We start from the raw sequence: 24,722 nt of genomic DNA, 5'->3' as shown, positions 1-24,722 counted from the left end.
AACAATAACATACAAAGAACAAAAGAAGAAAGGAGCAGCACAACCCCCCACATCAACGTAGAGAAAATCCAAATTAACACGTTAGGTCCAATATGGCAGTCCGAGAAAGAGAAGGAGGTGCTATTTGCATGAAAAAAAGTCCATATGAATCCAAACAACAAAGAAGAATTGCAAATGCACTCACCAACTGCAGTTAAAGGTGTTTATTCAAACACAAAGCAGGACATCTTCATGGCACGGGGGAAAGGGAAATGACCAGAGGGAGTGCGGCAAACGAGACGACAGCCGTTTCGCGCTACACAAGAGCGCTTCTACGGGTCCAAGTCTTGTTTGCCGCACTCCCTCTGGTCATTTCCCTTTCCCCTGTGCCGTGAAGATGTCCTGCTTTGTGTTTGAATAAACACCTTTAACTGCAGTTGGTGAGTGCATTTGCAATTCTTCTTTGTTGTTTGAATAACATACAAAGGTTAATAATTACATATAAGGATTACATAAATATACTGATTATGTATACACGAAGATTAACTTCATACAGTCTACTTAGATCATCACCAAGAGGCTTTTTGTCACGCTCGCGCCCTGACTGGTGGGCGTGAGCTCGGGGTTTTGTGGCCCCACTGTGCCACAAACCAGACTACCCTGGAAGGGACGTGACTATGACAGCTGCCTGGGTTTTCACTGGAGCCTCTGATGGTGAGGCGTGATTCCCGGTGTCCACCTCGTGGACGGCTAACTCAGTCCTCCCAGGTCGGTTGGAGAACACGACCCGGAAGGGTTCCAGTGTGGTTTGCAACTGCAACCGCTGGGGTTCAGTTAACCAGTCGCTTACCTCCACGTCCTCGATGGACCCATTGGCCTTGGCTTGGGCCAGCATGTCCAGGAGGGTGTCTTCCTCCCCATCTTCGGGCAAGCTGCAGACCGGTAGGACGAAAGGTTCACGTTCGTGATGAGCCTTCATCATGTTGACGTGAAAGGCCTTTCGCCTACCACGTACGTGACCGGGTTGAGCTGTTGATGGATGACGTACGGGCCCTCCCAGGCTGCCTGAAGCTTATCCGTTGGTACGGGGACCAGCACCCACACCTTTTGACCCATGTGGTAGGTCCGCTCCCGGGCGTTCTGGTTGTACCAGTGCTTCTGGTCAGCCTGAGCCTGCGTCATGTTGTCGTGCACCAACTGCTTCAAGGTCTGCATCTTGTCACGGAAGCGCATGACATACTCCACTATGGACACTTCAGAAGGGTTCGGCTCCTCTTCCCAGGATTCTCTTACCAACCCAAGGGTTCCCCGGACTCGCCTGCCGTACAGGAGCTCGAAGGGGGAGAACCCCGTCGAGGCCTGCGGAACCTCTTGGTAAGCGAACAGCAGGTGTGGGAGGTACCGCTCCCAGTCGCGCCCTTGAGTCTCAACCAGCATGCGTAGCATCTGTTTGAGGGTACCATTGAAGCGTTCACACAAGCCATTGGTCTGTGGGTGATACGCACTCGATACCAGGTGCTTCACCTGCATTCTCTTACAGAGAGCCTCCATTAGGCGAGACATAAATTGGGTCCCTTGATCAGTAAGCATTTCCCTGGGAAACCCTACAAGTGAAAAGATAGCCAACAGGGCATCCGCCACCTTATCTGCCCTAGTTGACGACAGAGCTACTGCCTCTGGGTACCGGGTAGCGTAGTCTACCACAGTAAGGATGTATTGCTTTCCAGAGCTGCTGGGGACGGCCAGCGGGCCCACAATGTCCACCGCGATCCTCTGGAAAGGCTCCTCTATCACTGGCAAAGGGATCAGGGGAGCCTTAAGAGCAGGCCCCGCCTTCCCCACTCTTTGACAAGTGATACAGGAGCGGCAGTAGTTTGACACATCTGTCCCCATCTTAGGCCAATAGAAGTGTTGAGACAGCCGGGCCTTAGTTTTGCTGATCCCCAAGTGTTCAGCTAGCGGAATCTCATGGGCAATCCGCAACAACTCACCCCGGAATTGCTGCGGGACGACCAGCTGTCTTTCCCTCAACCACTCCTTTTGTGATTCTCCGGGTACTGTCTCCCGGTATAACCTTCCTCGTTCCCAGAACACCCTCTCCCTATCAGTCTCGGAGGTGGGCGTCTCGGCGAGTTGCCTCAAACTCTCTAGGCTGGCATCTGTGTGCAGAGCGGCCTGAAACTCCTGGCTAGGGGAAGCCAGAAGCGACGTCAGGGTCCCTTCCCCACGGGAACCCTCTTGGACTTGCTCTGAGTCCACCTCTGGTTCAGTCAGTGATGACTGAGGAGGGTCCGGAAGGCTGACAGTTATCTGCGTTCCGGGCACTCTGACTGCGGGTGACAGCAGCTACGTAGGCTGTCTCCCCGGGGGTTTCTACAGACCCATCAGCCGGCGCTGCTATGGGCTCTACCTCCCCATCCACCCCCAACACTCCAGGGGCAGTGCTACTTATGGGCCAGTTACCTTCCTCGGTGGTACTGGTCACTTTCATGGCGTCACCTTCCTCACGGTTCCCATGCATCTCCCCATTTCCTGGAGCACCGACACTTGCCCCTGTTAGGGGTTCCTCAGCCGTCTCACTCCGCAGAGCGAAGTGGCTGGGCACGCCTGTACCTATGGACACATTAACCTTCACAGAAAAATCATTATCAGGTTCAGCTGGCACAGGTACAACATTTTCACCATCAATCCTAGGAAAAAATGGTTATTAGATGCATCATTACAAGATAAAACATGGTCAGGTAACACATGCAATTTCCCATCATCATCATCATCATCATCATCATCAGGGTTAACGTTACCCTTATTAGTAGATTGGGGAGGGGTGTCAGGGACGTAGTATGCAACCAACCTCCCCAAATCAGTCCCCAACAAAACATCAGTGGGCAAATTATCAGACAGCCCCACTTCTTTCACCCCGCTCCCAGCACCCCAATCAATATAAACCCGGGCCATCGGTAAGGGACAGCTGATGCCCCCAATCCCTGTGACAGTTAGGGTTTTCCCCGGAATGATTTCTTCAGGGGCCGCCAGTTCGGGTCGGATGAGGGTTCGTTCAGCACCGGTGTCCTTGAGGCCTGTAGCAACATGGCCTCCCACAGTGACGTGCTGTACATTGTCACACACCCTACCAACCACACCACCCACTAAAAGAACTGCTGCATTAGGCCCTGGGGCCTTGGCTGGGGTGTTCTTCTGCTTGGTTGGGCAGGAGGGACTGATATGACCAGTCTGATGGCAGGTGAAACACTTGCGAGGTTCGGTGGTAGGTCTGGTGCTGTTGGCCACGGGGCCAGGACCTCTGGTGTGTTGGCTGGCAGGGATACTGGCGTTGGTTGCAGGCTTACCCCCTCTCCAGCTGGTGGTGACTGGCTTCCGCACTTCCGATCTACGGTTGGCCTCATAGGCATCGGCAATCTGCGCTGCTTTCGTCACGTCTTTGGGTTCTCTGTCCATCACGAACTATCGCACCTCAGCTGGGCAAAGATGAAAGAACTGGTCTTTGATCATCAGGTCTCGCAGCTGTGCAAAGGTGGTCACTGACAGTCCTTGGGTCCACTGGTCAAAGTGGGTCCCCAGTCCATGCACCACATCACTGTAACTGTCGTGTGGGCCACGTTGGAGGGTCCGGAACTTTCTACAGTACACCTCGGGTGTAAGCTGGTACTTGGCTATCAGAGCCTGCTTGATGGCCTCATAGTCACCATCTTGTTCTTGAGGGAGGGCAGCAAACGCCTCCAGAGCTTTGCCTCTCAGCCCTGGTGTCAGGTATCGTGCCCATTCATCTGTAGGCAGCCGGTACTGTCTGCAGGCTTTCTCAAAGGCCCGCAGAAACGTGTCCAAGTCTCCGTCCTTCTCCATAACAGGGAAGTGATCGGGCCGGGGCTTAGGTATCTGAGCGCTGCTGGGCTCACTGTTGGTCTGGGACGACCCCTGCATTTGCAGTTGGGCTAACTGCAGCTGGTACTCCCGCTCCGCTTGCCGCTCGGCTCGCTGGGCCTCTCTCTCAGCTCGGGCCTCTCTCTCGGCTTGCTGGGCCTCCTGCCGGTATTGCTGAATCAGCTGCCGACGTCCCTCATGGTCGTCAGTGGGGAATTCTTTCAAGGCCGCCTGCAGGTAGTGGTCCAATTCGCCCGGATCGCTAACAGGGCCAGCATTCAGTGGTTGGACCTCTGCTGCAGCACCATGTTCGCTGGTGCTGGCTTCTGCGGCCTCTGGGACCTGGCTTGGTCGGCTTCGAATTGCACCAGGTCAGCGACCATTTGAGCCTTGGACTTGTCCTGGGGGTTCAGGCCATGGTACATGCATATCCCAGCAAGAATGTCCTTCTTCTGCTGGTTGTACCAGGCTTCCCCTTTCGCAGCCATGGTTGCCAAATAAAAGATAGGATAGAAAAACGAAGAGAAAGGGAGGGGATAATTACCAGTACGCAATTGTCTCAAGACTAATAAAACACTGAGTTCGTTCTCCAAACTTATTTGCGCAGAGTCCTCGCAAGAACTTTCTGCAAGTTTTTAGTGAGAGGAATGATTACTCAAACCAAATCACTAATGCTCTAAGATATCCCACCGACTTGCCACCAATTTGTTAGGATTCCCCTGACCGCTGCCACCAATTTGTCAGGATTCCCCTGACCGATGCCACCAATTTGTCAGGATTCCCCTGACCGCTGCCACCAATTTGTCACGATTCACACCGTGACCGTCACCCCTACGTCACGGGTTGGGGTGACTTTAGGCCAACAGACGGCTATCACATGTGCAGGGGGGCTTATCTTAGTTAACCCTCCACTGCTAACAATGTGATGAGAAAACACACACAAGGCTATAGACCTCTTAGTTTACAGCAGGGGCTTATTCTAGGTATCACACTGCTTTCAATATACCACAAACTGCAGGGATTTATGTATATCCCGCTTACAGTTCCACTTAACACTTGCAGCTCTCTGGCGCCCCCCTTACTCTCAGGTCAGATTAGGTACTGCACCCTGGGTAATTAGTCGCCAGAAAGGCTGCCTGCTATGTACTGGCTATTGGGCACGCTGCAGCGACGCGATAACTACTCCCACTCAGGCAGGAACAATAATTATCAACGCCGCAGCCGCTACAACATAACCCTAAAGTCTGCACACTATCGGTATCACTGCCACCAGCTTCGATTAAACGGGTCCGAAGCTAACCCAACACAGTAGCGTATTTCCCTTCAAGAGACAGGGTACGGTTTAGAGCATGGAGATTGAACTAATATATAAAATCATATCCCATAAAAAATTAGGCAGTGCTTTATCAAAAATATTTTATAAAGATGTTACAAATGAGACAATTGCAAATATGTACAAGGGTAATTATGAAATAAACAGGGATTAAATGAGAAAATGTAACACTCACATGTTCAAAGCACGGCAGGCAACCATACGTCCCAGCTCATTTGGACGTGCTGCTGGCTTCAGGAGAAGACAAGAAGTCCAGAAGAAGAAATCAAGCAGAAAACTGAGCTGGGGAGCCTGCCACAAACTTAAAACCTTAAGGCTGTGACATCACAGAAAGGCTGGCTTATCCAGACCCTCCTCTCTCTACATTTTGAGAACTTTAATCTTAAATCTATCTACTTTCTATAACTTCGATACAAAACATGTCATAGTCATAACAAACCCAGCATTCATCTCGGATTAACGTGGGCATTCTAATGAGATCAAATATGTCCTATCTGGGATACATATTTACAGAGAAATCCCTACTTCTTTACCAGATGGAGTTAGAAGCTCCGGTTTTACGTGGTGAATAGATCCACCGAGGGGTGTAAAGAATATATATTTTCGTGTTTTTTACATAAACGGGTTGTGTAATGTCTTAGCAAAACAAGACAAAGGACTTCCATGCATTTCTGGAAAGTTAGAATCCAGTTCTAGCCTGTCACTTTCCACTGCAAGAATGCCGGTTGTAAATACTTCGGCTCTCTCAGCTAGAGGTAATAAACTCTTCCTCCCCCATCTACATTGGCAAAGCAGCTCTTGGCTGAGTGAAAGGGAAGGAATTTGAAGCTACAAACTGTTGCAGCATCACTCCAAGAAGGGGGCTTAGCCCACGCAGGCTAGCAAGAGAACTACTTATGATATTTCATACCATATCGTGACAGTGCCACAAACCAGACTACCCTGGAAGGGACGTGACTATGACAGCTGCCTGGGTTTTCACTGGAGCCTCTGATGGTGAGGTCAGGCTTGTGCAGCAGGCAGCTGCCAGGTGCTACTCCAGGGTGGTGTCTGGCTGTAGCTGCTGATCCCACTTGGGAGACAGGAACACCAGGATTGGTGCGGGCATTAGGCAGGACTGGCAGAAGAGCATGGCTGGAACTCAGACGAGTAGGCTGGCAGAGACACGACAGAGAACACAGGACTGGCTAGGACAGCAGGAACACAGGACTGGAAGGCAGGGCAGGAACGGCAGGACTGGCAGGAACACAGGATTGGGAGGCACTGCAGAGAACACAGGACTGGAAGGCAGGGCAGGAACGGCAGGACTGGCAGGAACACAGGATTGGTTGATGTGGTATATGAAGGAACAGGTAGGGGCCTGTTCACACTGGAGGTGCAGGTACAGATATGTAGTTTGGAGGAACAGGTAGGGACCTGTTCACACTGGAGGTGCAGGTAGAGATATAAAGTTTGGAGGAACAGGTAGGGACCTGTTCACACTGGAGGTGCAGGAACAGATATACAGTTTGGAGGAACAGGTAGGGACCTGTTCACACTGGAGGTGCGGGAACAGATATGAAATATGAAGGAACAGGTAGGGACCTGTTCACACGGGAGGTGCAGGGAAGGAAACAAGCAGAAAGGAATGAGGTATGAAGAAACAGGTTGGGACCTGTTCACACAGGAGAGGAGTGAAAGACTGCAGATAGGAGTGGAAAAGCAGCAAGAGATAGCATAGCAACAAAAGCTGAGCAGAGCCACAAAGAATGTGGAGAGAAGCTGCAGCAAGAGATACTGCAGAAGCTAAGCAGAGTGGAACCACAAGAATTGCAGAGAGGAACTGCAGAAAGAGGTTTCTGCAGCAACGGGAGCAGAGCAGAGTAGGACGGAGCAGAACCGCAGGAGTGCTGAGCAGCGGTAAAGCCACCAAGATACAGAGCAGACAGAGCCGCAAGAGTGCGGAGTGTAAGCAGACTGAGAACACAAGGAAAGACACAGCAGGGAAGGAAGCCACAGACAAGGAGACCGAGATAAGACTAAGTACAGACAAGGCAAAGGAACAAGACACAAGGACAAAGACACAGGGACAAAGACACAGGGACCAGGATATACTGCCTCCTGGAGGGCGGACAACAAGATCAAGGCAATAGCACAGAGAAAAGCCTGCAGAGAGGGAGTAACTCAGAGCAAGACCTGGCAAACTCAGAAGCTAAACACTAACTGAGCAAACACATTGCACAGGCCCAGACCACAGGGTGGAGCTGCACTATATACAGGAGGCCTCTTGGTAATTGGTCAGGAACTGATTAGACAGATGCACCTGATTCCTATAAGAACCAGAGAGTTCAGGCGCCGACCCCCTATACACATAGCCATGAAGCATGCACAGAGCAGAGACACAGAACATGGAGCTGGCATGAAACAGAAACCACATCATGGCCTGGAGCAGTGGGTAAGATTGTGTGAGAGATGTGAGGCCATACCGTGATGCCAGCAGAGTTGTTACACTTTTAAATATCATCCGTCTGGAATATCCTAGAAGCAACACCAAGACAGAGAACCCCTGGGAGATTACCTACACTGCATGGGCGTCCCCAATTATGCAGGTATCAGCACACTGTACATGTACAGGTACCCCAGTTTTGGCATCTGTCTTAGTCATGTTTCTCTGGTCTTATATAGTGATCTACACTATGTAGTAACTCTAGTTTAAACCAGACCTTCAAGTGGCCAGCTTTCAAGGTTGTATGAAACTGAGATATCATGGAGTCATCAGACGTGGGGCCATAAACCACTAGAAAACAAAAGCCACAAGGATTTAGATTAAACCACCACAGGCAGAGGTTCAGTAAACCTTAATGTTTTACAATGATAAACAGCAAACATATAGAGGCTTCGAACTATTTATGAAGTGAGAAAACAAACATTTATCAAGATTTTGTCACTATGAGCATTGTCTGTCACATCTGTAAATGTTTTACAAGACATGCAGCTGTGTTATTGTCTGAATGCATTCGGTGTACAGTATATCAATCTTGTTTACAAATCGCCATTTGTATATTCGCCATTTGTACATTTGAGGCAGCCAAAGTTATCGCTCTCAAGGAGAGAAACTAATATAGTGGACAAATAAATATTTGTAATAAACTACTGAGCCAAACTAACATCATTGCATTATCAAATTTATATGAAGTGTATTGTGTCCAATTTGAGCAACCAGGCAACACAAAAAGGTGCTTTTCCATTGAGCTCTTTAAGGTACACAAATGTGAAGTGTTTGCCATCAAGGATGTGGTTTCACCAATGGGGGTACCTTTTAAAAAAATATACTATTGCCATCACAGCCACCCTTGCCCAAACTTCACGGGCCTATAACAATACAAAGCATGTTCACCCAGGTCATGTCGTCGTAGATAAGGAAGAGACATTGCAGGAAACAGAGTTAAGAATTAGGGCCAATGTAGTGGTGTGGGTCTCTGAGACTTGTAATGCAGTGCATGATCTGCCAAACAATTCCCCAATGGGGGTACCTTTTTTAAAAATACACTAGTGCCATCGCATGCCCCTAGCCCAAATATCAACGGCCTATAACAGTACTGAGCACGTTTACCCTGGTGATCTAGTGGCAGGAACATTTTAGAGTGCAGGAGTTAAGAAGTTGGCCCAATGGAATGTCATGCCTAATTTCCCAAATGTGGGATCCTTTTTTAAAAAAATAAAAGCATGCCATCAACAGCCCCCTCAGCCAAAATGCACTGTACAGAGCACGTTCACCCTGGTGATCTAATAGCAGGTGCAGGACAGTTTGCAGGAGTCAGAGTTAAGAAATAGGCCCAATGTAATGGCATGCCCAGTTCCCCAAAGTGTTGTCCTTTTTTAAAAAATAAAAGAGTGCCATCACAGCACCCTTGGCCAAAATGCACCGCACAGATCACGTTCACTCTGGTGATATATTGGTTCAGCATGAGGAGGATGAGGATAAGGAGGAAGATAAGAACAAACAGACCCAATCTGGAAGCGTATACCCATGTGGGGTTGTGAAGAGGTGCATGAGAATATGCCTCCCCAAAAGAGAGAATGTATTTGAAGTTATGTTTCGCTGTTTTCACTTGGTGGTGTACAGAAGTCTTTGCCAATCCAGGCCTTGTTCATTTTTATAACAGTCAGCCTGTCAGCATTTTCAGTTGACAGGCGGATGCGCTTATTTGTTATAATTCCACCAGCGGCACTGAAAAACCCTCTCTGACAGAACGCTAGCAGCAGGGCAGGCCAGGACCTCCAAGGCGTAGAGAGCCAGTTCATGCCATGTGTCCAGCTTGGATACCAAATAATTCAAAGGCACAGAGGAATCATGAAGGACGTTTGTACAATCTGCAAGGTACTCCCTCACCATCTTCCCAAACATTCCACTTCTTGTGACAGCACCCCTTGCCTCTGCGCCGCAACGATGGGAGTTTCTGAGAAAACTGTCCCAGAACTTGGCCATTGTTCTCCTGTCTGAGCTGGATTGTACTTCTGTCTCTCTCTTGCTTGGAGTCCTTGGTTGTACAACAAACTCTGACGTCTGCTGCCAGCGTTCTCACATGGGAATTTTCTAAGTAATTCCGCTACAAGGGCCCTGTGGTACTGCAACATTTTTGTACACCTCTCTGCCTCAGGCAGAAGAGATTGAAAGTTATCCTTGCAGCGTGGGTCTAGAAGTGTCACCCAAAATTTTGATAATCCGAGGGTCACGTGAAAAGCAGCGCAACATAAAGCCAACCATGCATGCCAGACTGCTAACAGGCAAGACTTCCGTGTCCTCATCAACAGGACGACTGACGATGCTGTCCTCCTCCTCCCTGTCCTCAGGTCATCCCCGCTGAACAGAAGCTAATACAGATGTGTTTGTAGTACCATCTATAGCACATGAAAGTAGTTCCTGTTCTTCCTCCTCCTCCTCATTGCCTACCAATCCACGTTAAGAAGACATGAGGCTGGGCTGAGTGTAATCCCCCTGTATGTTTCCTTCCTCCATGTCCTCGTGTTCCGCCTGCAATGCATCCTCTTTGATTGTGAGCAGAGAGTTTTTCAGAATGCTGAGAAGCGGGATAGTGATGCTAATTATGGCATCATCGCCACTCACCATCTTAGTGCAGTCCTCAAAGTTTTGGAGGATGTTACATAGGTCTGACATCCATGTCCACTCCTGAGGTCTTATGTGTGGAGTCTGACCTGAAATTCGACGGCCTTGTTGATGTTGGTAGTCAACAACGGTAACAAAGTCGGGTACTTTGCTTGCATGTGCCTGATCATGCTGGTGGTCAGACTGGTTGTTTGGCTACCCTTGCTGAAGCGGGCACAGCAGGTGCTGCAAATGGCCTGTTTAGGGTTATCGGCAGAGTCTTTAAAAAATAACCAGACTCAGGAAGATCTCACAGGTGGAATGGCAAATTCACTCATGTTGGTGTTACGGGGGAAAAGATGCACGCCTTCTGTCTGTGGCCACCACACTGCTTCTTCCTGCCTGTTGGGGGGATATGCCTCCTTCCCCATTTGTGCTGCTGTCCTCGCTACGCATGTCCTCCTGCCAGGTTGGGTCAGTTACTAAGTCATCCACCACCTCGTCTTCCACATCCGCACCCTGCTCCTCCTCCTGACTTTCTAGCAATTGTGTCTCATCATCGTCCACCTCTTGTGACACTTTCCCACCATTGCCTTCGTGTGACTGGGGCTGGTCAAAGCTTTAGGCAGCTCTACATGCGATCTCATCTTTCTCCACTTCAAGCTGACTGGGAGAGATTTCTGAATCTTGAAATGGAAAACTGAACAGCTCTTCAGAGTGTCCAAGTGTGGGATCAGTTGTCTCAGGGCACTCGGCATGGTGGGAGGAAGGAGGATCAGGGTGAGGAATATCCTGGCCACACTCATGGCTACTCAGACTTGACCGTGTGGAAGACAAGGTGGTGGTGGTGGTGGCTAAGTGACTGGAAGCATTATCCACTATCCAACCAACAACCGTTACACACTGCTCTAGCTTCAATAGTGGTGTGCTGCGGTCCCCTAGAAACTGGGACAGGAATGTCGAGCGAGAAGATGTGGGTCTTTGTTGTTGCCCACTTTCACCTTGCCCACGGCCTCATCCTCTGGATGCACCATCAGCATCACGTCCACTTCCCCATCCCTTGCCTTAACCATTTTAAATGGACCACTGCACTATTTCAAATGCTCAACACAAATGTCTTTATTAGTAGCGAAATAATATGTGATCAGTATGCCTGCAAATCTACGATTTTTCAAACCCAAACACCAGGCAGGCCTCAGCCTGAACTAACAGACTGTATTCAATTTTTTTTAAGTTAATTTATGCAAAATAGTGCTGTATAGAATTTGAGTATCACACAGCCAAAAAATAAGTACACCGGCCTCCAATGCCCAAACTGGGAGCACAGAGATATATGACGGCTGTAACGGAAATACCACACTGGCAAATCTGTGGCCTTTGAAATTTTTTATGCGAAATAATGCTGTATAGAATTTGACTATCACACAGCCAAAAAATAAGTACACCGGCCTCCAATGATCAAACATGGAGCACGCAGATATATGAGGCCTTTTTCGGTGAATTTAAAACACCAAAAAAAAAAGGGGCACAAGGGTCGCACACGCTATGCTACGTATGCCTGACAAACTATAACTTTTCAACAGGCCTCAGTCTGACAGAACAGACTGTATTTTTTTTTTGGGGGGGGGAGGGGGGATTTTTGGAAAAAAAAGAAGGAAAAATAGGTACATAGACAGTAAATAAGCTGCTGCAGCAGCAGGCAGTTATGTAGCTTTGGGAGGGATGGAGTGGGAGCAATGGACGCACATACAGTGCCTGCAGGCCTTGCACTGATGTGAATATGCTGTGCCCTGCCTACCTAGCGCTGCAATATCAGGACCCACAAATTAGCCCTAAAAAGGACTTTTGGTTTCTGAGGAGTTGTGGATGTAAGAGTTGCAGACCTACACTAACTCTAAAAACCACGATTGTGACCCTATTTCGGCAGCAGCTCTCCCTACTCTTATACTCGGTATGATGCTGTACGGCCCAGCCAATCACTGCAAGACACAACAAAGATGGCTGCCACGTTTCATGGCCTAGCAGACAATCCCTGCATCGTGATTGGGTCTCTAAAGTCCGACAAAACTTCTGGGTGGAGACTGCAGTTACTGCCGAATAATCCCAGAAATGCTCGCTGCTCGCCGAGTACCCCGATACTCAAGCGAATAACAAGTAGTGGCACGCATGTTCACTGATCACTATTTCTGAACTCTTCCTAAGTTAAAAAATTAGTACTGTTGTTTCTAAATGATTATGAACTTGTTTTCTTTGCATTATTTGAGGTCTGAAAGCACTGGGGGGTTTTATTTTGACCATTTTTCTTTGTTAGAAAAATATACTAAATTTATTGCTTGAAAATTCTGAGACATGTCAGAAGTTTATAGAATAGAAGAACAATTTACATTTTACTCAAAAATATACCTATAAAGAGAAAAATCAGACAACCTGGACATTTTGCAGTGGTCTCTTAATTTTTGCCAGGGCTGTAAGTATAATTACAACTGTGATTTGTCAAAAATCACAGCTGACATCAAGCCCATGGTTAGTAATAGAGAAGTGCCTATGAAACACCCCGTTTACTAACACTGTAAGTAAAAATAAAGAAACACAGATTAAAAACATGTAATTAAAATATAAAAACAGACACCCTCTTTCACCCATTTACCAAAAAAAAAACACCTGCAGGTTCAAAGAGATCCACAAGGTCCAACGTAATCCACATCGAGGTCCCAAGACGATCCCCTGCTCCAAGACATACAGAAGCCACAGTGACATCATAAAACGTGACCCCTCCCCGTGTCCGCCATACACACACTAAGGGTGGCATGGAAGCCGCCACCTGTGAGGTCACTGGAGATTACAGTTTGCGGTTTTCACAGTACCCTCTGAGCTGTCAACTGTCACTTGAGGTGAACTCAAGGAGCACACTGACCGGCAATACACATAACCTGGCGGAAACAATGTAGTAGGTTGGATTGCCGGACTGCCCCCTGCGTGACACACGGGCACTACAGTACGGAAGTCCGACAGTGAACCAGTGGAATCATTACAGTGCATCAGATTGATGAATCACTGTTGGACTGGAATTGCCCACTAGAATTTGTTATATGGTAAGGAAACACGGCACTCAGTAGATATGAGGGTTGGCGGTGCTCAAGTAGGGTGTCCACCCCGTATATTAAAGATGAATGAAACTTGGCACTCAATTTTTGAGAAGAAAAGCTTCTTAGTTTATTGATGCATCCAGACAAACAAAACCGCTAAACGTTTTCGGTCCACACCGGACCTTCGTCAGAGCGTTTCTTAGACATTGACTGGATGAGGAAGCTAATAAGCCTGAATGAGCGTCGCTCTCCTCTGCTCTGCACTACTAGCGCTCAGGATCCAGCGCCGTTACTCCCTCCAGGCTTTGTGCCTCTCCTCTGGCGCTTCACATTCCTTTGTGATCCTGCAGCAGACTGCAGCTCCTATATCCCGTGCTCTGGCTGACGCTCATTCAGGCTTATTAGCTTCCTCATCCAGTCAATGTCTAAGAAACGCTCTGACGAAGGTCCGGTGTGGACCGAAAACGTTTAGCGGTTTTGTTTGTCTGGATGCATCAATAAACTAAGAAGCTTTTCTTCTCAAAAATTGAGTGCCAAGTTTCATTCATCTAGAATTTGTTATATACAGCAAGCTAAATCTAAGTGGGCAGAAGGACCTGGAGTTTTTGGCTTACTAAGTCTGGTATTAAATCACTTCAAGGGACCTGGTCCTTTATCCCACTTGGATTTAGCTTTCTCACAGTGAGCAGGCTAAATCCAAGTTGGCAGAAGGACCTGGTCCTTTAGCCTGCTAGATCTAGTAGATCATCTTTCGTCGCAATGCGTCGGGCCGACGTACCGACGGACGTTGTGAAAGTTTTGCACGACGTGGGCAGCGGATGCAGTTTTTCGACGCATCCACTGCCCATTCTGCAGTCCGAGGAGGAGGGGACGGAGTTTCGGCCGCGACGTCAAAAAAAACCGTTACATTGAACTTTTTTTGTGACGACGGTCTGCCAAAACACGATGGCTCCATCGAACGACGGACGCGACGTGTGGCAATCCGTCGCGATCCGTCGCTAATACAAGTTTATGGGCAAAAAAACACATCCTGCGAGCACATTTGCAGGATCCGTTTTTTGCACAAAACGACGGATTGCGACGGATTGCAAGAAAAGGAAGTGTGAAAGAGGCCTTAGCCAAATGGGATTTAGCTTTCTCACAGAGAGCAAGCTAAATCCAAGTTGGCAGAAGGACCTGGTCCTTTAGGTGACTGGGATTTAGCTTTCTCACAGAGAGCAGGCTAAATCCAAGTTGGCAGAAGGACCTGGTCCTTTAGCCTGCTAGATCTAGTATTAAAACACTCACAGGGACCTGGTCCTTTAGCCAACTCGGATTTAGCTTTCTCACAGAAAGCAAGCTAAATCCAAGTTGGCAGAAGGACCTGGTCCGTTAGCCAACTAGGATTTAGCTTTCTCACAGAGACCAGGATAAATCCATGTTGAAAGAAGGACCTGGTCCTTCAGCCTGCTAGGTCTAGTATTAAAACACTCACAGGGACCTGGTCCTTTAGCCAACTGGGATTTAGCTTTCTCACAGAGAGCAAGCTAAATCCAAGTTGGCAGAAGGACCTGGTCCTTTATGTGACTGGGATTTAGCTTTCTCACAGAGAGCAGGCTAAATCCAAGTTGGCAGAAGAACCTGGTCCTTTAGCTTGCTAGATCTAGTATTAAAACACTCACAGGGACCTGGTCCATTAACCAACTGGGATTTAGCTTTCTCACAGAGAGCAGGCTAAATCCAAGTTGGCAGAAGGACCTGGTCCAGGGGCGGACTGGGCTGGGTGGCAGGAATGCACATGCCCCCCGGGCCGGTGCCTAAGCAGCTGCACAGGGCCGCTGGAGGACTAGCAGTGATTGTAATACATAGCGCACCTGTAGTGCGCGGGTCGGCATCATCTCGCCAGCAGCCTCGATATGTAGGCTGCAGCAGTATGTGATGAGCAGGCTCCTGTGCGGCACTGCCACTCTGAGGGACAGAGCCAGCAGTAATCAAGATGAAAGATCAGCATACCGGCCTGTGTGTGCATGGAGCTCCAGCTTCTCCTGCTCTTATCTGTTATCCCGGCAGAGAAGGAGAGACGGGGGAGGTGCCAGGACAGTGCAGAGCTGTGAGCAGGAGAAACTGAAGAGCTGCATGTGGACATCAGCTGCCCCTGCACCACATAGGAGATTGTGTGATGTGTGTATGAGGTATCTGGTGTGTGTGTGTGTGTGTGATGCTGCATGTGTGTCATGTGTGTATGAGGTATCTGGTGTGTATGTGATGGCTGCGTGTGTGTGATGGCTGCATGTGCGTGGTGGCTGCGTGTGTGTGATGGCTGTATGTGTGTGATGGCTGCATGTGTGTGATGCATTTGTGTCAGAGCTGCGTGTGTGTGTGTGTGATGCATTTGTGTCAGAGCTGCATGTGTGTGTGAGCTACGTGTGTGATGCTGCATGTGTATGTGTGATGCTGCGTGTGTGTGTGTGAGCTGCGTGTTTGTGTGTGAGCTGCGTGTGCGTGTGAGCTGCGTGTGCGTGTGAGCTGCGTGTGCGTGTGAGCTGTGTGCGTGTGTGTGAGCTGTGTGCGTGTGTGTGAGCTGCGTGTGTGTATGTCATTATACATTGGGGCTGTGCGTGTGTGTGTCATTATACAGTGGGGCTGTGTGCGCCTGTCATTATACAGTGGGGCTGTGCGTGTGTGTGTCATTATACAGTGGGGCTGTGCGTGTGTGTCATTATACAGTGGGGCTGTGCGTGTGTGTAATTATGCAGTGGGGCTGTGTGTGTGTGTCATTATACAGTGGGGCTGTGCGTGTGTGTCATTATACAGTGGAACTGTGCGTGTGTGTAATTATGCAGTGGGGCTGTGCGTGTGTGTAATTATGCAGTGGGGCTGTGCGTGTGTGTCATTATACAGTGGGGCTGTGCGTGTGTGTGTGTGTCATTGGTGCATTCACTCTGTGTCATTCTATGTGACTGCAGACTTGTGCTTCTCACATTGCTCACAGAGCTGTGGTTATTTGGTGGGTGTCTGGCTGCAAGTTTGTGATTTGCATACATGCGGTCACATGCCGAGTAGACTTGCATGGCCTAATGCAACTGTATTGAACAAGGCCAAAACAGTCTAGTCGAAATGTGTCTGGTAATATATATATTGCATGCTTGTGGTCACAAGACCACCTGTTGACGGCACCAGAGAATCTTCACAGCGCACAGTGCACACGATATGAGGATTCACACACAGTGACTGTAGACATGTAGCATAAGATCCGACAACCCCTTTAAGGATGAGCCACTACTCATGGGCCACTGCTGTGTGCTTGCCCCCCAGGCCAAAATTTGCCAGTCAGCCCCTGACCTGGTCCTTTAGCCTGCTAGATCTAGTATTAAAACACTCACAGGGACCTGGTCCTTTAGCCGACCGTGATTTAGCTTTCTCACAGAGAGAAGGCTAAATCCAAGTTGGCAGAAGGACCTGGTCCATTTGGCCAATAATTATAGTATTAACCCCTTCACAACGCATGATGCAGTTACGTCATATATCATAGAAATATAAGAAAAAAAATATTGCTTTTGCGCAATTAAAAAAAAATACACAAATTTGGAATTGACGTGTTCAGAAAGGTCTGACCAAACAAAATGTAAAATAATCTGATTGGTAAACGGCATAACGAGAAAAAAACTCGAAACACCATAATAACTTTTTTTTGGTCGCCGCAACATTGCAATAAAATGAAATAAAAGGTGATCAAAACATGGTATCCACGCCAAAATGGCATAAGAACGTCCCGCCAAAACAAAAAAAATTCCCAACGGCGATGTGGATGGAAAAATAAATAAGTTATGGGAAGGAAAATTTAAAAAAAAAAAAAAAAGGAAAACCGCCCGAGGGTTAAAACACTCCTAGGTGCATGCATGGAAAAAATCTGTGGTTGTCTGATCTACAAAAATGATCACCAGTAAATAAAACGGGACGCAGAAGAGATTGGCGCAGAATATTGTACACACTGGGATTAAGGGGAAAATTCTTGCGTATAAATGTCACATATAAATAAATGTGTAATCAGATGTCATATTTAGTCTGCGGCTCAATATTACTGCAAAAAAAGCACATGACAGGATTCATATATATCTATATACAATAAAGGTCCTTCTATCTACTGGGATTTAGCATTCTTATATAGAGCAGGATAAATCCAAGTCGGCTAAAGGACCTGGTCCCTCTGACAACCAGGAAATAGCCGACTCTGTGTGAGGCCGGTTTCACACGTCAGTGGCTCCGGTATGTGAGGTGACAGTTTCCTCACGTACCGGAGCCACTGACACACGTACACACATTAAAATCAATGCATCTGTGCAGATGTCATTGATTTTTTGCGGACCGTGTCTCCGTGTGCCAAACACGGAGACATGTCAGTGTTCGTGGGAGCGCACGGATTACACGGACCCATTAAAGTCAATGGGTCCGTGTAAAACACGTACCGCACACGGACGTTGTCTGTGTGCAGTCCGTGTGCCGTGCAGTAGACAGCGCTACATTAAGCGCTGTCCCCCCACTGGTGCTGACTCCGCCATTCATATCTTCCCTGCAGCAGCGTTTGCTGTAGAGAAGATATGAATAATAGTGTGTAAAATCCAGATCCAGGTCCCCCCCCCCACTGTGATTAAAATACTCACCCAGCTCCCTCGCTGCTTCCTGTCCTGGCCGCACCTTGCACTGAATGAGCGGTCACGTGGGGCCGCTCATTTACAGTAATGAATATGCGGCTCCACCTCCCATAGGGGTGGAGCCGCATATTCATTACTGTAAATGAGCAGCCCCACGTGACCGCTCATACAGTACAAGGTGCGGCCAGGACAGGACGCTGCGAGGGAGCCGCGAGCTGGGTGAATATTTTAATCACAGCGAGGGGGGGCGCACAGGGGTGGGGACCTGGATCTGGATTTTACACACTATTATTCATATCTTCTCCACAGCAAACGCTGCTGCAGGGAAGATATGAATGGGGCTTCAGCACGATGCAGGGGACAGCGCTAAACTTTAGCGCTGTCTCCGGCACGGTGCGTGTGGTACCCAGTGGGCACACGGGCGGCACACATGTGCTGCACGTGTGCCACACTGATTGCTACAGAAACGCACCGGCACACGGACACAGATAATTCCGGTACCGATTTTTCCGGTACCGGAATTATCTGGACGTGTGAGACTGGCCTGAGAAAGCTAAATCCCAGTGCACAGAGGGACCTGGTCCTTTAACCTACTAGATCTAGTATTAAAACACTCACAGGCACCTGGACCTTTAGCCGACTGGGATTTAGCTTTCTCACAGAGAGCAGGCTAAATCCAAGTCGGCAGAAGGATTAGGTCCATTTGGCCAATAGTTATAGTATTGACCCCTTCACAACGCATGATGTAGTTACGTCATATATCATAAAAATAGAAGAAAAAAAATATCACTTTTGCTCCATTTAAAAAAAAAAAATTGGAAATTTGGAATTGACGTGTTCAGAAAGGTCTGGCCAATCAAAATGTAAAATAATCTGATCAGTATACGGCACAAAGAGAAAAAAACTCGAAACGCCATGACTTTTTTTTGGTTGCCACAACATTGCAATAAAGTGAAATAGGAGGTGATCAAAACATGGTATCCGCGCCAAAATGGTATCAATAAGAACGTCCCGACAAAATAAAAAAAAAAATACCAAAAGGCGATGTGGATGAAAAAATAAGTTATGGGAAGGAAAAAAATGTTAAAAAATGGAAAATCGCCTGAGGGTTAAAACACTCCTAGGTGCATGCATGGAAAAAATCTGTGGTTGTGTGATCTACAAATATGATCACCAGTAAATAAAATGGGACGCGGATCAGATTGGCGCAGAATATTGTACACACTGGGATTAAGGGGAAAATTCTTGTGTATAATTGTCACGTATAAATAAATGTGTAATCAGATGTCATATCTAGGCTGCAGCTCAAAAAATGACATGACAGTATTGATATATATCTATATACAATAAGGGGCCTTCTATCTACTGGGATTTAGCATTCTTATATAGAGCAGGATAAATCCAAGCCGGCTAAAGGACCTGGTCCCTCTGACAACCAGGAAATAGCCGGCTCTGTGTGAGAAAGCTAAATCCCAGTGCACAGAAGGACCAGGGCGTTTAGCCGACTGGGATTCAGCCACAACCGTATTCTCACCAGTACCAATCAGCTTCTCTTGTCTAGACTGGTGCTGAGCCTTAGAGGGATGACGTCACGGGAGGAGCGGAGTCGCTACAGTGCAGAGCTTCCACTCAGTTCCAAGCACGCATGCGCGGGCGTTCGCCCGCTGTCAATGACAACGTTGACATTGCTCCTGCTCCTTCTACACGCCTCCTACATAACTGCCCCTGCGCATGCGCCAGCATCTACCCACGGCCATGACAACTGGTGATCACCCACGTGATACAGTACTGAAGATGACGCACTTCCGGTGCACGTGTCCACCCGCGCTCTATAAATACCTGCCACGTGCATCGTCATGCTGGCTAAAAGCGCGCCAATCGTACGTCAGAGCAAGGTAAGAGCTGTTGAGGTGAGAATTGTACTTAATTTATTTTTTAAACTGTGTTTCCAACTGTGCCAAGGCTACCTTGTTCATTATGTCTATATGCAGTGGGGAGCTCTGCTCTGTCGGCTGTGGGGAGCTCTGCTAAATATGTCTATGCGCCGTGGGGGCTTCTGCTAAATATGTCTATGCCCCGTGGGGGCTTCTGTTAAAAATGTCTATGCCATGGGGGCCTCTGTTAAAAATGTCTGTTAAAAATGTCTATTCCGTGGGGGCTCCGTTAAAAATATCTTTGCTGTGGGGGCTCTGCTAAAAATGTCTATGCTGTGGGGGCTCTGCTAAAAATGTCTATGCTGTGGGGGCTCTGTTAAAAATGTCTATGCTGTGGGGGCTCTGTTAAAAATGTCTATGCTGTGGGGGCTCTGTTAAATGTCTAAATGCTGTGGGGACCCTCCGCATTGCCTGCGCTCCGTGGGGGGGACCCTCTGCATTGCCTGCGCTCAGTGTGGGGACCCTCTGCATTGCCTGCGCTCTATGGGGGGGACCCTCTGCATTGCCTGCGCTCTGTGGGGGGACCCTCTGCATTGCCTGCGCTCTGTCGGGGGGACCCTCTGCATTGCCTGCGCTCTGTGGTGGGGACCCTCTGCATTGCCTGCGCTCTGTGGGGGGGACCCTCTGCATTGCCTGCGCTCTAAGGGGGGCCCCTTCTGCATTGCCTGCGCTCTGTGCGGGGGGGACCCTCTGCATTGCCTGCGCTCTGTGGGGGGGGACCCTCTGCATTGCCTGCGCTCTGTCGGGGGGACTCTGCATTGCCTGCGCTCTGTCGGGGGGACCCTCTGCATTGCCTGCGCTCTGTCGGGGGGACCCTCTGCATTGCCTGCGCTCTGTGGTGGGGACCATCTGCATTGCCTGCGCTCTGTGGGGGGGGGGGGGGACCCTCTGCATTGCCTGCGCTCTGGGGGGGGGGACCCTCTGCATTGCCTGCGCTCTGGGGGGGGGACCCTCTGCATTGCCTGCGCTCTGGGGGGGGGGACCCTCTGCATTGCCTGCGCTCTGTGGGGGGGGACCCTCTGCATTGCCTGCGCTCTATGGGGGGGACCCTCTGCATTGCCTGCGCTCTGTGGGGGGACCCTCTGCATTGCCTGCGCTCTGTGATGGGGACCCTCTGCATTGCCTGCGCTCTGTGGTGGGGACCCTCTGCATTGCCTGCGCTCTGTGGGGGAGGACCCTCTGCATTGCCTGCGCTCTGTGGGGGGGACCCTCTGCATTGCCTGCGCTCTGTGGGGGGGGGGACTCTACATTGCCTGCGCTATGTGGGGGTTATAAAGCCTTGTCCATGGTTTGGGATTTTACCATCATTTAAATTACCAAATTAATTTGTTTATAAAATTGTATTAGAACATATTATGGCCTGAATAAAACAGTTAAAAATGTCTGTTAAAAATGTCTATTCCGTGGGGGCTCCGTTAAAAATGTCTTTGCTGTGGGGGCTCTGCTAAAAATGTCTATGCTGTGGGGGCTCTGCTAAAAATGTCTATGCTGTGGGGGCTCTGTTAAAAATGTCTATGCTGTGGGGGCTCTGTTAAAAATGTCTATGCTGTGGGGGCTCTGTTAAATGTCTAAATGCTGTGGGGACCCTCCGCATTGCCTGCGCTCTGTGGGGGGGACCCTCTGCATTGCCTGCGCTCAGTGTGGGGACCCTCTGCATTGCCTGCGCTCTATGGGGGGGACCCTCTGCATTGCCTGCGCTCTATGGGGGGGACCCTCTGCATTGCCTGCGCTCTGTGGGGGGACCCTCTGCATTGCCTGCGCTCTGTCGGGGGGACCCTCTGCATTGCCTGCGCTCTGTGGTGGGGACCCTCTGCATTGCCTGCGCTCTATGGGGGGGACCCTCTGCATTGCCTGCGCTCTAAGGGGGGCCCCTTCTGCATTGCCTACGCTCTGTGCGGGGGGGACCCTCTGCATTGCCTGGGCTCTGTGGGGGGGGGGGGACCCTCTGCATTGCCTGCGCTCTGTCGGGGTGGACTCTGCATTGCCTGCGCTCTGTCGGGGGGACCCTCTGCATTGCCTGCGCTCTGTCGGGGGGACCCTCTGCATTGCCTGCGCTCTGTGGTGGGGACCATCTGCATTGCCTGCGCTCTGTGGGGGGGGGGACCCTCTGCATTGCCTGCGCTCTGGGGGGGCCCCCTCTGCATTGCCTGCGCTCTGTGGGGGGGGACCCTCTGCATTGCCTGCGCTCTGTGGGGGGGGGACCCTCTGCATTGCCTGCGCTCTGTGGGGGGGGACCCTCTGCATTGCCTGCGCTCTGTGGGGGGGACCCTCTGCATTGCCTGCGCTCTGTGGGGGGACCCTCTGCATTGCCTGCGCTCTGTGGGGGGACCCTCTGCATTGCCTGCGCTCTGTGGTGGGGACCCTCTGCATTGCCTGCGCTCTGTGGGGGAGGACCCTCTGCATTGCCTGCGCTCTGTGGGGGAGGACCCTCTGCATTGCCTGCGCTCTGTGGGGGGGACCCTCTGCATTGCCTGCGCTCTGTGGGGGGGGGGGGGGGGGACTCTACATTGCCTGCGCTATGTGGGGGTTATAAAGCCTTGTCCATGGTTTGGGATTTTACCATCATTTAAATTACCAAATTAATTTGTTTATAAAATTGTATTAGAACATATTATGGCCTGAATAAAACATTTTAGCCATGAACAGCTTGTCCGTTTTCTATTGCTTATATTTTAGTCTGTATGGGAAATGCTGTGTTGACAGGTAAAATGCTGTGTTGACCCTCTGCATTGCCTGCGCTCTGTGGGGGGGACCCTCTGCATTGCCTGCGCTCTATGGGGGGGACCTTCTGCATTGCCTGCGCTCTGTGTGGGGACCTTCTGCATTGCCTGCACTCTGTGTGGGGACCTTCTGCATTGCCTGCGCTCTGTGGGGGGACCTTCTGCATTGCCTGCGCTCTGTGGGGGGGGACCCTCTGCATTGCCTGCGCTCTGTGGTGGGGACCATCTGCATTGCCTGCGCTCTGTGGGGGGGGGGCTCTGCATTGTCTGCGCTCTGTGGGGGGGGCCCTCTGCATTGCCTGCGCTCTGTGGGGGGGGACTCTGCATTGCCTGCGCTCTATGGGAAATGCTGTGTTGACCCTCTGCATTGTGTGTACTGTGAGTGGCTCTGCAGTTTGTACTGTGTGTAGGTTCTGCAGTGTGTACTCCGTGTGCGTGGGGTCTCTGCATTGTGTTCTTCCTTAAGCCTTAAGGTACCGTCACACTTAGCGACGCTGCAGCGATACCGACAACGATCCGGATCGCTGCAGCGTCGCTGTTTGGTCGCTGGAGAGCTGTCACACAGACAGCTCTCCAGCGACCAACGATGCCGAGGTCCCCGATAACCAGGGTAAACATCGGGTTACTAAGCGCAGGGCCGCGCTTAGTAACCCGATGTTTACCCTGGTTACCAGCGTAAAAAAAACAAACAGTACATACTTACATTCAGCTGTCTGTCCCTTGCCGTCTGTTTGCTGCACTGACTGCTGGCCGCAAAGTGAAAGCAGAGCACAGCCACAGCGGTGAGTCACCGCTGTGTGACTCACCGCTGTGCTGTGCTTTCACTTTTACTTTGCGGCCAGCAGTCAGTGCAGGAAATAGACGGCAAGGGACAGACAGCTGAATGTAAGTATGTACTGTTTGTTTTTTTACGATGGTAACCAGGGTAAACATCGGGTTACTAAGCGCGGCCCTGCGCTTAGTTACCCGATGTTTACCCTGGTTACCAGTGAAGACATCGCTGAATCGGTGTCACACACACCGATTCAGCGATGTCTGCGGGGAGTCCAGCGACGAAATAAAGTTCTGGACTTTCTTCCCCGACCAGCGACAGCACAGCAGGATCCTGATCGCTGCTGCCTGTCACACTGGACGATATCACTAGCGAGGACGCTGCAACGTCACGGATCGCTAGCGATATCGTCTAGTGTGACGGTACCTTTAGTATTTTGCTCTGGGGGGAGGGCTGTACATTATCTCTGCAGGGATCCCCGTATTGCTGGCTCTGCATTGTGTACTGTGTGGGTCGGGGACGGCTCTGTGGGGACCCTCTGCATTCATTATGCCCCACGCTGCTGAGGAGCAGGGGGGGAGGGATAGGTGAGAATTGTACTTAATTTATTTTTTAAACTGTGTTTCCAACTGTGCCAAGGCTACCTTGTTCATTATGTCTATATGCAGTGGGGAGCTCTGCTCTGTCGGCTGTGGGGAGCTCTGCTAAATATGTCTATGCGCCGTGGGGGCTCATGCTAAATATGTCTATGCGCCGTGGGGGCTCATGCTAAATATGTCTATGCCCCGTGGGGGCTTCTGCTAAATATGTCTATGCGCCGTGGGGGCCTCTGCTAAATATGTCTATGCGCCGTGGGGACCTCTGCTAAATATGTCTATGCGCCGTGTGGGCCTCTGTTAAAAATGTCTATGCCGTGGGGGCCTCTGTTAAAAATATCTGTTAAAAATGTCTATGCTGTGGGGGCTCCGTTAAAAATGTCTATGCTGTGGGGGCTCTGCTAAAAATGTCTATGCTGTGGGGGCTCTGTTAAAAATGTCTATGCTGTGGGGGCTCTGTTAAAAATGTCTATGCTGTGGGGGCTCTGTTAAAAATGTCTATGCTGTGGGGGCTCTGTTAAAAATGTCTATGCTGTGGGGGCTCTGTTAAAAGTGTCTAAATGCTGTGGGGACCCTCCGCATTGCCTGCGCTCAGTGTGGGGACCCTCTGCATTGCCTGCGCTCTGTGGGGGGGACCCTCTGCATTGCCTGCGCTCTGTGGGGGGGGGACTCTCTGCATTGCCTGCGCTCTGTGGGGGGGGGACCC

This window comes from Ranitomeya imitator, chromosome 2, assembly GCF_032444005.1.
Source record: "Ranitomeya imitator isolate aRanImi1 chromosome 2, aRanImi1.pri, whole genome shotgun sequence".
Taxonomy (NCBI): Eukaryota; Metazoa; Chordata; class Amphibia; order Anura; family Dendrobatidae; genus Ranitomeya; species Ranitomeya imitator.
This window is presented reverse-complemented; position numbering follows the sequence as displayed.